The sequence below is a fragment of the Lepisosteus oculatus genome, chromosome 6, assembly GCF_040954835.1.
Source record: "Lepisosteus oculatus isolate fLepOcu1 chromosome 6, fLepOcu1.hap2, whole genome shotgun sequence".
Taxonomy (NCBI): Eukaryota; Metazoa; Chordata; class Actinopteri; order Semionotiformes; family Lepisosteidae; genus Lepisosteus; species Lepisosteus oculatus.
In genome coordinates this window covers 29,390,372-29,400,919 of record NC_090701.1, presented here as the reverse complement: position 1 = coordinate 29,400,919, position 10,548 = coordinate 29,390,372, and positions in this window count along the sequence as shown.

Genomic DNA, 10,548 nt, shown 5'->3' with positions numbered 1-10,548 from the left:
TGATAGATCAGGACCCTATGCAGACGGCAGAATCCGGAAGGGAGTGAAACTGACACAGGGAGGAGACGACGTGGAACTGGGCTGGTAGACGAACAGGGGGGTGTGACGACTGTGCACCGGTGCTCTGGGGGGCATGGTCCAGGCGAACAAGTCCAAGGGAGTCAAGGGGGGAAATCTGGGGGAGTCTACAACTGGAAAATCCAGACGAGATGAAAACAAGACACAGTTGAAAAATGGAATGGGATCTGGTGCAGGGAGAGGGAATAAAAATGGGGATAACGGGACCAGGCACTTTGAGCCCCGGACAAAGCTGGGTGAGGACACCAGTAGGAGGCCTACTGTATGCCCTCAAGCTGCGGTCGTAGGGCGTCTTGGTGGTAGGCAGGCCTCCGCGTGTCTGTCTTCCAATGCAGAGCCCGGAATAGTGTGAGCGTCTGGGCTTATAAGGAGGGGCTGGATTGGTGGCAGGTGCACATGATCAACTAAAATGTGAATGAGCCGGAGTGCCCTTAACAGAAGGGATTACAATCATGACAAGTGTTACTTGTCCTTTATTATGCAGTTTCATGATTTTGCCTATGAATTTCCTTTGACCTGCTTAATATCTGCATTTACATAATTTACAATTGTTTAATAGTATTATCATGGTAATGTTATCAGAAATGTGGGAAAAAATCTCTTTTATTTGAACAGATAAACGATGTATTGTAATACCTTGTTTAAACACCAAGGGCAGGTTTAAAACAGGTATATAAAACAGGTGATATTTACCACACTAAACCCTTATATGTCTATGTTCTTTGAAAACACAGTCAGGTTAATGTGATAATTTACACAATGCTAAACAACCCTGATTTAAGATAGTGGCGAAGTTGATCTATGTGAATTTAAATCAGGCCTGCTTCATTTCATTAAAATGGATGAGTTTGTTAGGAATAAAAATAATAAAAAGAAAAGGCTTATGGAAAGAGAGGAGGAAATGGTTGGAAAATAGAGAATTAGAAAAGTGCCAGTTGCTAAGATATACAATAGTACAGAGTTCATACATTCTAATTCAAGACAAAAGGCATAATATTACATTAAATTCTTAAGAAGATAAACATTTTCCATTATCTCTATCAGGTATTGAACACAAGCAAAATGAAAATGCAAACTATATAAGTGTGCAAACTAGAAAAGCTTGGTGTGTTCTTATTGTTTATATTCCGGATAGCAGAGAAGTAAGCGTTGCTGTGGAGTACAGGTAGAAGAGTTTCTGGCTGGAGCAGAGTATTGGACTTTGCTTCCCTGGTGCAGTTGAGTTCTTTGCTACCTCTTCTCTTCGACATGCTGGCTTCCCTTAGTCTTGGCATCCAGTCCTCTTGGACTAACTTCCAAGGGTTCAGCGTACCCTTTTGGAAGAGAATGATGCTAGAGATGTGGCAACAGATCCAGTACTTCATGCATACTTTTACCAGTAAGGACTGAAGGATGCTATTTTAATGGGTCAGAATTCGGATTTGCTATAAAAGCAATGGGAGGGGGTTGTATACTTATTTCTCCACTAGAGGGGTGACTTGGTTTTCCAAAACCTGGACCCTCAGTCAATATGGATGGATCAGAATAATCTGTGCTCTAAATTCGAGATCCTTTCAATAATGCTTGTTGCAATCAGAATTCTGATTGGTTCATTTGTTTTATTATAAATTGATCTTTAATTCAAGACCAGACAAGTGATATTTGCTTGGATACCCTTTGTTTATTGAGGTTTAATGTAGTAAGTTATGTTTCTATTGAGTACAACCATGTGATTTCTTCATTTAATATCAACAGGTAAAACATGCTGTTCGTGGTACATAGGATAAATATACCTGCCCTTCTAATAATCATTATCTATGGATTGACTTCTTTACTCTGTTCATGTCTTCACTGATAGCTGATGTGTGATGAGGGCACAATTTCATATTCATCAGAAAAGTGTATACAATACAGTATATAGCATGCTTAAAACAGACATTACAGATTTGGAGGAGGAACATGAGCAGGTACTTTATCAGTTAAATGTAAAAAAATTGAATATGATATTTTACCATTTAAGACTCATTTATAAAATAAGATCACTTTATTAACAATCTCTTGCACTAGGAATTTGTCTTTTTGCATACCCCAGCTCACTCTCCATGAGACTCAGACAGGGAGAGAGAAGCTTGGGGTCAGAGCACAGGGTCAGCAATTTATACAGTACCCCTGGAGCACTTGGGGTTAAAGGCCTTGCTTAGGGGCCCAATGTAGTAGGATTTATCTGCCAGCCACATGATTTGAACCAACAACCTTCTAGCAACAAGCACAGATCCTTAGCCACAGTGCCACCACCCTGCTCACTAGTTATAGTTTGCATGAAAGTGATGGTACTAAAACAAGAAGAGGTTCTAGAGGCTATTGCATGTCTGCAAGGAGAACACATCTCCTGGGTTAGATGGATTTCCAATTGGCCTTAGTTGACCTGGGTTGATTGGCCTCCTTGCGGACATGTATAGTGAAACATGTGTCACGACCGCCAGCCAGCAGAGATCGACTCGTAAGCGAGCTAATCAGCACCGGCAGCGAGTTATTATTAACAAGCACTGCCGCACGAGTTAACACACCTGCAATTGCTCTACCGTGCGGCGCACCGGGTTATTTATACCATTCTAACCTGCTTCCCGTTGCTCGGTATTGAGTAACCTTCTTGTAAGCTCTACCTAGCGTTTCTTTGCTTTTTTTTTTGCCTTCCTGGAATTTTGGACTACGGATCTCGCCATGCCCCTCGGATTGTTTGCTATCAGTGTCTATACCGGATGTACTGTACTACCGCTCTCTTTTCGACCTCGATTCTGTCTCACGTGTCTCTACCGGATTTTGGCCTACCTTACACCTTTTGACTACGATTCAGCTTCTAGTTTTGGTTTGTTCGCTTACTTACCTCCCTACGACTCCTGCGGCATTGGATGGCATTGGATCCTTTTCACATCTTCAGAGCAGCGTTACAGAAATCGGTGCGGGAGCCGGCGAAACAGGGGAAGAAAAAAAGCCAGTCGACCTGGTTAGTGAGCTGTTGGAGTGAAGATTTAAGCTGGGTGATAGTTAGGGAATGTTGAGGGAGAAGGGAACGAAGAGTCTGTGTGTCCGCCGGATCCATAGTTGGGCTCGGTATTCTGTAACACTGCTCTGAAGAGGTGAAAAGGATCCAATGCAGATGCAGGAGTCGGTGCTGGTGCTGATTAGCTCGCTATCTCTTGATCTCTGCTGGCTGGCGGTCCTGACAATATGATAATAGTCAACATTAGAACAAGCACCAATCACTATTAAAACAAAGATGCCAGACTTTGTGGAGCTTATAGACCAACTTAAATTGGACTATAAAACTTTAACCACATTTATTGCTACCAGAATAGGACATATGCTGCCTAATCTAGGTATCTATGGATCACACTGGCTTTGCTTTGAGCTGTTCCTCTTGTGGTGATATTCAGAGATTTTTATCATGTTTTACATGGTGCCAGACAGGTCAATGAACAAGTGCTGGAAGTCTCATTAGATGCTGAGATGGTTTTCAACCATGTTGAATGGATTTATCTTCTGTCCATGAGAAAATGAATTTTGGGCCAACATTTCTTAATTATTTATATTCTATACTGATATCCTGTAGTTGTTATTCAACCAAACTTGGAAAAAGCAAGGGATAAGGCAGGGATATTTCCTTCTCCCACTTTTGTCTGCACTGACAATTGAGCCACTAGCCACTGCAATTCATTTTCATTTGTTCATACTGGGATTACATGGGTGGGGGCTTTAATTTGCACCATTTCATTACATGCAGAGAACATGATGCTTTATCTTTTAAATCCTGAAGAATTTATTAAAACACTCGTTAAAGTACTAGATCAGTATGCAGAAATATCTGTCTGGTTACATAGTAAATAACTGAAATTGTGATCATGGCACTAAATACGGCTGCAAAGAATATAACACAATTGAATATATCTTTTGTGGAATGATTACCAATTTACTTATGTGGGACTGCAAATAACTAATATTTGTGATGATGCTGGGGTTTTAGGAGTGCGTGTTCTACCGGCTTAGTGGCAGTTAGCTCCGAAAGTTTTCTTTTAAGTATTTTAGGGGCAAGCTTAAGGCTCGATTAACAGAGAAAAATATTCTCCAGTTAAAGAGCGAATAAAAAATTACTTGCCTGCGCTATGGAGCTTGTGATATGGTTCTACGATCAACTTCCAGGCAGCTGCTTGTGTATTTGATACAGGACTCTCAATTCAGAAACTTAATCTTAACGCGGATGTTAGGATATGAAAGCTAGAGGGATATAATTGCTGGCGTCTTGGGACACCAGCTTGACCAAATAACCAAACTTATCCTGCAGCTAGGATCACACCTTCCCCCTTCTCTTAACGACAGACTACTATTCTACTAAATTTTCTCCATTCATTGGAAGTTTCATTTCACACCTCTTGACACCTATTCTGACTTCACACCTCTTGATTGGCCTCTCTTTCTGTCCCCTGCTCCTGCCTCTCACCCCTCCTCCCTCCCAGCCTTTGTTCTCCCACTACATTACTTTTGCTTACTGCCTTGTCTCTCTCAAACATGAAGAAGGCTCCATGGCCGAAATGTTGTTTTTTCTCTTCTTTTTTTCCAGCATGGAATAAACCTATTACTTGTTCCTGTATAAATTAGATACAACAGCTCATGTCCAATAGCAATTGTATTCCTTATACAGAATTAGCATTTAATATAAGGTGCTGGTGCATGGGAGTGGATTTCATTTGCAAGTAAAAACTTATATCTGCATCTCTGAAAAGGTAAAGTAAGGAGACTTCTATAACAGATTTTTTTTTTCAGTTTCAGTTCATTTCTGTTCCTTTGACCTTTTGAGTCTCTTGATTTTGTTTTTAAAAACTGTGTTTTGCTTGCCTCTCATTTAGTCTGCGTACCAATCCATTAAGAGCCAGCACTGTACCTGTGCAGTCCTGAACAACCTTGTTATCAACAGGGATGAGTCATCTGTTCAACCTTCAAGACATTTGGCATACTACACATTATTGGACCAGAGCCCCAGGACAGAGAAGGGACACTGTTATGAAGAACTGTCAATTTTAAAAAGGTGGTGATAAAGAGTTTTCTTTAATGCACCCTTACGTTTGCTTACACAACATTCTCTGTAAACCCGAATCCCCAATGTCCTTGCTTTCTCCTGAGATACACAAGCCCAGAGCCCCATTACAATACAAAATACAACAAATCTGTTAAATTAATACCCAGATGTGACAGAATGCATGTAAAACTTACACTCTCTTTAAACATGTATTTCTTTAATTTCAGTTCTCTTCACTCCTCAGGATATCTGAAAATTCACTACTACATTCTAAAGACTCTACTGTACATGCTATTACAGCTACTAGGATAAAATAGTAAAAGTTAAAGGATAAATGAGTATAAAGTCATGATAATCACTTTTGATAAGATCCCTAACTACTGACCCCAGCTCTCGCCTTGCCACTAAAATGTTTTTTTCTCACAGAGGATGTAAATGTCAAACTTTGGAAAGACAGATGCAATGAGAGGCATTAATGCAACAGGCAAGTGTTGGAACCAAAGAAGCTACAAAAAGTACAAAGTGCTGGCACATGATACGTAGGCCATTATGTATCTGGGTTTTCTGAAAGCTTGTGACTTTTCCATTGAATGACTTATTAAACTTTAAGCTGTGGTGTAACAACATCACTCAGCACAAACAGAGTATGGGTTTAGAATTTCAGTCAAAGACTAAGGCTAGGTTGCATTTTTCAGTTTTTTAAAAGCGTATGATGAACAAATTTAAGAATTAAAACAGTAGGTGGTGCTAAGATAAATATGACAGAGAAGTGAGTACAGGGATGACCAGGCTCTTAGTTTGCCAGCTAAACAGGGTATTGTGATGTCTACCAAAAAGCTTTAATGTTGCAAAGACAGCTAAAACTTTTTTTACTAGGGTTTTGAAATTTCAATCAGATTTTGTTGGAAATATGGCTGGTCAGCAATTGTGCAATGGAGCAAAACTCCTGTTTATTTCCAGATAGTCTGTCCTGTTATATTGAATTAGGCTCTCAGTATTGAGTTACCCTATTACGCTAATTATTAATTGCACATTGAAACTTAACTTCCCCAAAAAAATATTTCTCTATTGCAAATCATTGTTTCTCTCTTCTGAATGGTCATCATATTTCAATTTGCCTAGCATCACAATACCAAAAAATATTATAGAGTAGCTGTTACAGTATATTATTGCTGTTATCATTTTTGTAGTTTATGATATAACAGAATGGCTAAATCATGTTTGTTCTTAAATCACTGTCACAAAAAGGAATCTATATGAGCTGCTTGGTGATAATGACTTTTTGATATGAGAATATCTAAAATAATATTTCACACATATCCAATAATTAATAAAAAAATAATAATTAACCTGAAAGGGGGATTACAAAAATTAAATTGAGATCATTTTAAACCAGCAGCCCACATTTCCTTCGGTAAGATAACAAAAAATAAATACAGGTATCCCTGGATTTAGGAACACAGTTTGTTCTATAAACACTGTTCGTTAGGCTACGATTTATTAAAATAACATTAGGTTAAATAAAGATTATACAGTATGTAAATTTCTCCAACTGGTTCTCAAATATCAGAAAAAACAGACATAATTTCCAAAGCTATTCTTGTGTGCTACACAAGCATTACAATGACTTTTTATGTTAATTACACATTGTTACATGTATTACATAGTAAACAAGAAGTGGATTGTACAATAACAGTTTACTATTATTATTAATAAAACATTAATTGTAAAACCTTTACAAAAAAAAGTGGGAATGAAAAGCTGAAAAAACTGAAGATACTGAACTTGTTGTCAGTTTAACAAAACAGTAGAAAAATGAAATGATAAACCTTTCCAAAGCTTTTTCTGTCTGATTTGTATATTTAACAGTTACCAGAATTCTCACCTGAATTTTTCTTATTGTTTGTCAATCCAGCAGAAATATTTCTGAAGATGGGAAAATAGTATGTGTTCTCATCAGGCCTGATGGGTGTCACATACCGACAGTACCCTGTACTGAAAGTAAGCAAACATGAGGTTTCTCTTCGTATAAGAATTTCTTTAGGCTCATTCTGAAAGTCAATAATCTTGAAAGAAAAGATGACGCACTACATCAGCATTTTAGCAAATAAGCAATTGAGATGTTACTGTTGAATAACTATACAACACAAGATATGGCTTATTTTTGTGCACTTACTGTTGTTTTGTATGTGATGTGAATGAAGAGATTTATGATACGAGATATTAAAGTCAGGGCTTTAGTACAAGCTAGAAGGTAAAAGGACAAGTGAACATCCAGACTGACAGCCAACACTGGCCGAACAAGAGCAAGTGTCTGATACCCAGAAGGAATGTTTTAATTACTTCAAAATACACATATTCAGCACAAACTGACTTTGGGTTTAGATTCATAGTAGGTATATCATTTTCAGGTTTTTAAATGGAAAATAAGAAATAGGTTGTTTGAGATCAATTATCATTGTGCTTCAGATATTAACTCATAAGCACACAACATACACTTTCAAGTAAATTGAATTTAGTATGATTGTAGTTGTTCATTTCACTATCAATAATTATTCTTTAAAAGCCAAATATAGCATCTTTTAATACAGTTCTTACTAAAGGTTCCAATGTGGTGTGCACATTCAAATTTGAGGATCATGTATCCTCATGTACAGTATGTAATAGAAAAACAATAGGATTAAAGTTTGCTCAAGAGTTGATAAAGAAAATAATCCATCTGGTTTTTCCCTTAAGATCTCAGGTACTGCCCTCAACTAATCATTCACTCAGCTTCTCATGCAACTTATATGGGTTAAAAACTTACAGTATCACCTTCTTTTGCAATCGCTGTCTCTTGAGACTTGAGGTTCCCAGTTGACAGAATGACCCAGATTTTGTCAGATGAGGGATCCGCTTCCACTTCGATGATGTATCTAGTCATGTCTTGAGCAGGAGTTGTAACAGTGTTGTTCAAACTGAGATGAGAGAGCAGTGCAGCACACACCTGTGACCACCCTTTATACTGTCTCGGTCTCGCAAGTACTGCATGCTTATGACATTTTTCTCAGTTACCCTGTTGCTCAGCAGTGTTTTGGCTGCTTTCTATAGATTGTTAGTCTGTTTCATTTTTATCAAATCAAGCACAAATTATCACATATGAAAATAATCTAGTAAGTGACATTACTGAGATCATGGCTTCCAGGAATAACAATTACTGATCACGTGTCGGCATTTTAAAGAGTATAGTGACAAGGAGTAAGAGACAGGTCCACCTTTCTGGTGCAGCTTGTTGCTTGTTGCAATACATTATCTTCTCACTCCACTCACTATCAATGTTTCTTTTTCCTTCATTTACTTTCACACTACGCACCACTATCAGCCTGTAAACATAGTTCACTCACTCTTTATCTTTAATTCTTTTAAGAATATTGCAGCTCTCAGTCTTACAGTCTGGCAGGTGCTCACCCTGTTACGGTCACCATCCTCTCCTCCAGAGGGCCCTCCAACCTCCTCATGTTAGTACTTTTGTGTGTCTTCTTTTAGCTTCCCTATTTATGTTTACGCCTTCCTGCCTTTGGGGGTCAGCTTTGGAACATGGTAGCCCGATGGCCCGCCTACTACCAGGCTTCGGGAGGAAGCCTGAGGGCACAGGCCTGTTTACGCTCCCTGACACACTGAGCCCGGGGCTTGGAAGAGAGCCCCGGATTTCCTGGATTCTCATCTCATCATGTGTTCCTGTTTGTCTGCGTCTCCTGATGGATCTCCCGGCAATGGACTCATGGACTGCTTCCTGACTCCCCTTTAAACTTCCTTGGATATGTTTGCCTTCGGATTTTCCGCACACTTTTGCATGAACTTCCCTACTTCACTGTGAGCACCAATAAACCCCGTGTGTCCCCCTGAACCCCGTCTATGGTCCTTTTTTCAGTTTTGTCGCCTCGCTTCCATCCTCCCTGGGAGACCATCTCGGCTCCCGAGACACACCCCTCCCAGATTCCTTCTTGATCCTTACAGTAAAGATACAACAGAGAGCCAGGAATAAGGAGGCAACCCCTACAACTCTTATGACACAAGGTCAGACTCATTTCAGCCCCATTTTCTGCTCTCTGAATTTTACCGCTGCATGTTCACTGTCAGAAAAACTCCAGGCTTCTTGATCTCACACATTCTTTCTCCTCTGGGGAAGATTGTGGGTCTTCTTCACCTGTTGTCTTCCTACCCACCATTAATGCAAGATCTAGATATGCAGTATAATGTGTTCCGAATATTTATTTCATTGTGATGCACCCTTCACAAAGCACAGTCACGCTTAAGTGTTAACTATTTTTTCAAAACCTCTTGATACCACAGCTGGATGCATGGGCATGGGAATTTTCTATCTAGTAAATAACTGCTTTGTTTCTTCTTACCCATACCTGATATCATATCACTACTTAACCATTTATTATATTACGCATATCATATTGTGTAATAATGTATTGGTAGTGCTAAAAGTTAATTGAAACATTTGGTATTTTAAGGAAGGTGATCCTCCTCACAATGTGTGTGTTCCTGAGACCAGTTCTCAGTTTGCTGCCTTATATTAGCTCCTGAACCTGAAGCTGTTGTTTTCCACCACTAGATGGTGCTTCCACCGTATAAAGCATCATATAAAACATGAGACTTGAGGAATGGACAATGTAACAATTCATATGAGCACTGCAAATTACATTATTATTATTGTTATAAAAGTGTTATCTTCTCAGCTTTTCTGCTCCTTGCTATTGACCAGGGATCCACTTAGGTTCCGCGATTGTCCAATGGTCAGTACTTTGCGGAGTATGTGGGCTGTTCCGAGGAGAGCGATTTTCTGCACCTGAGCAGCACTCACTTTGCCTGGCATCTCATTGAGGTACTCCGACTACGACTGAGATCACACGTGCCTTTGTGTTCCACATGCGCTATATATCAATCTCAAGGTCCTTGTATTTGCTTAATTTTTCAACCTCGTTAAGACAGACATTTGCGTAATCTGAAACAGCTACATATACTGTATAAGGAAACATCGCTTCTTGCTCAGATCATGAAGGATGATGTCCGGTCGGTTTGCTCCAGTATTGTGATTAGTGTTAACAGCCATGTCATACATGATGGTGATGTTCTCACCATCACCACAACTCTCCACAACGTTTTCGGGCTGGTGATCGTACCAGTGATCAGGCACTGGTAGACCAAGTTCCTGAAGCATTGACCAGTGCAGGTAGCTAGCTATTCTATTGTGCCGATGCGTATATTCTTTCGGTGTTAGCAAAGAGCATCTAGCAACAATATTGCTGATATGCTCCGCTTGTTGGTGACACAACCTGCATTTGCCATCAACATCCATTTTGAGGATATTACTCTGATGGTAACGAGTGCTCAATGCCTGATCTTAAGCTGCCGTGATAAGACTCTGTCTG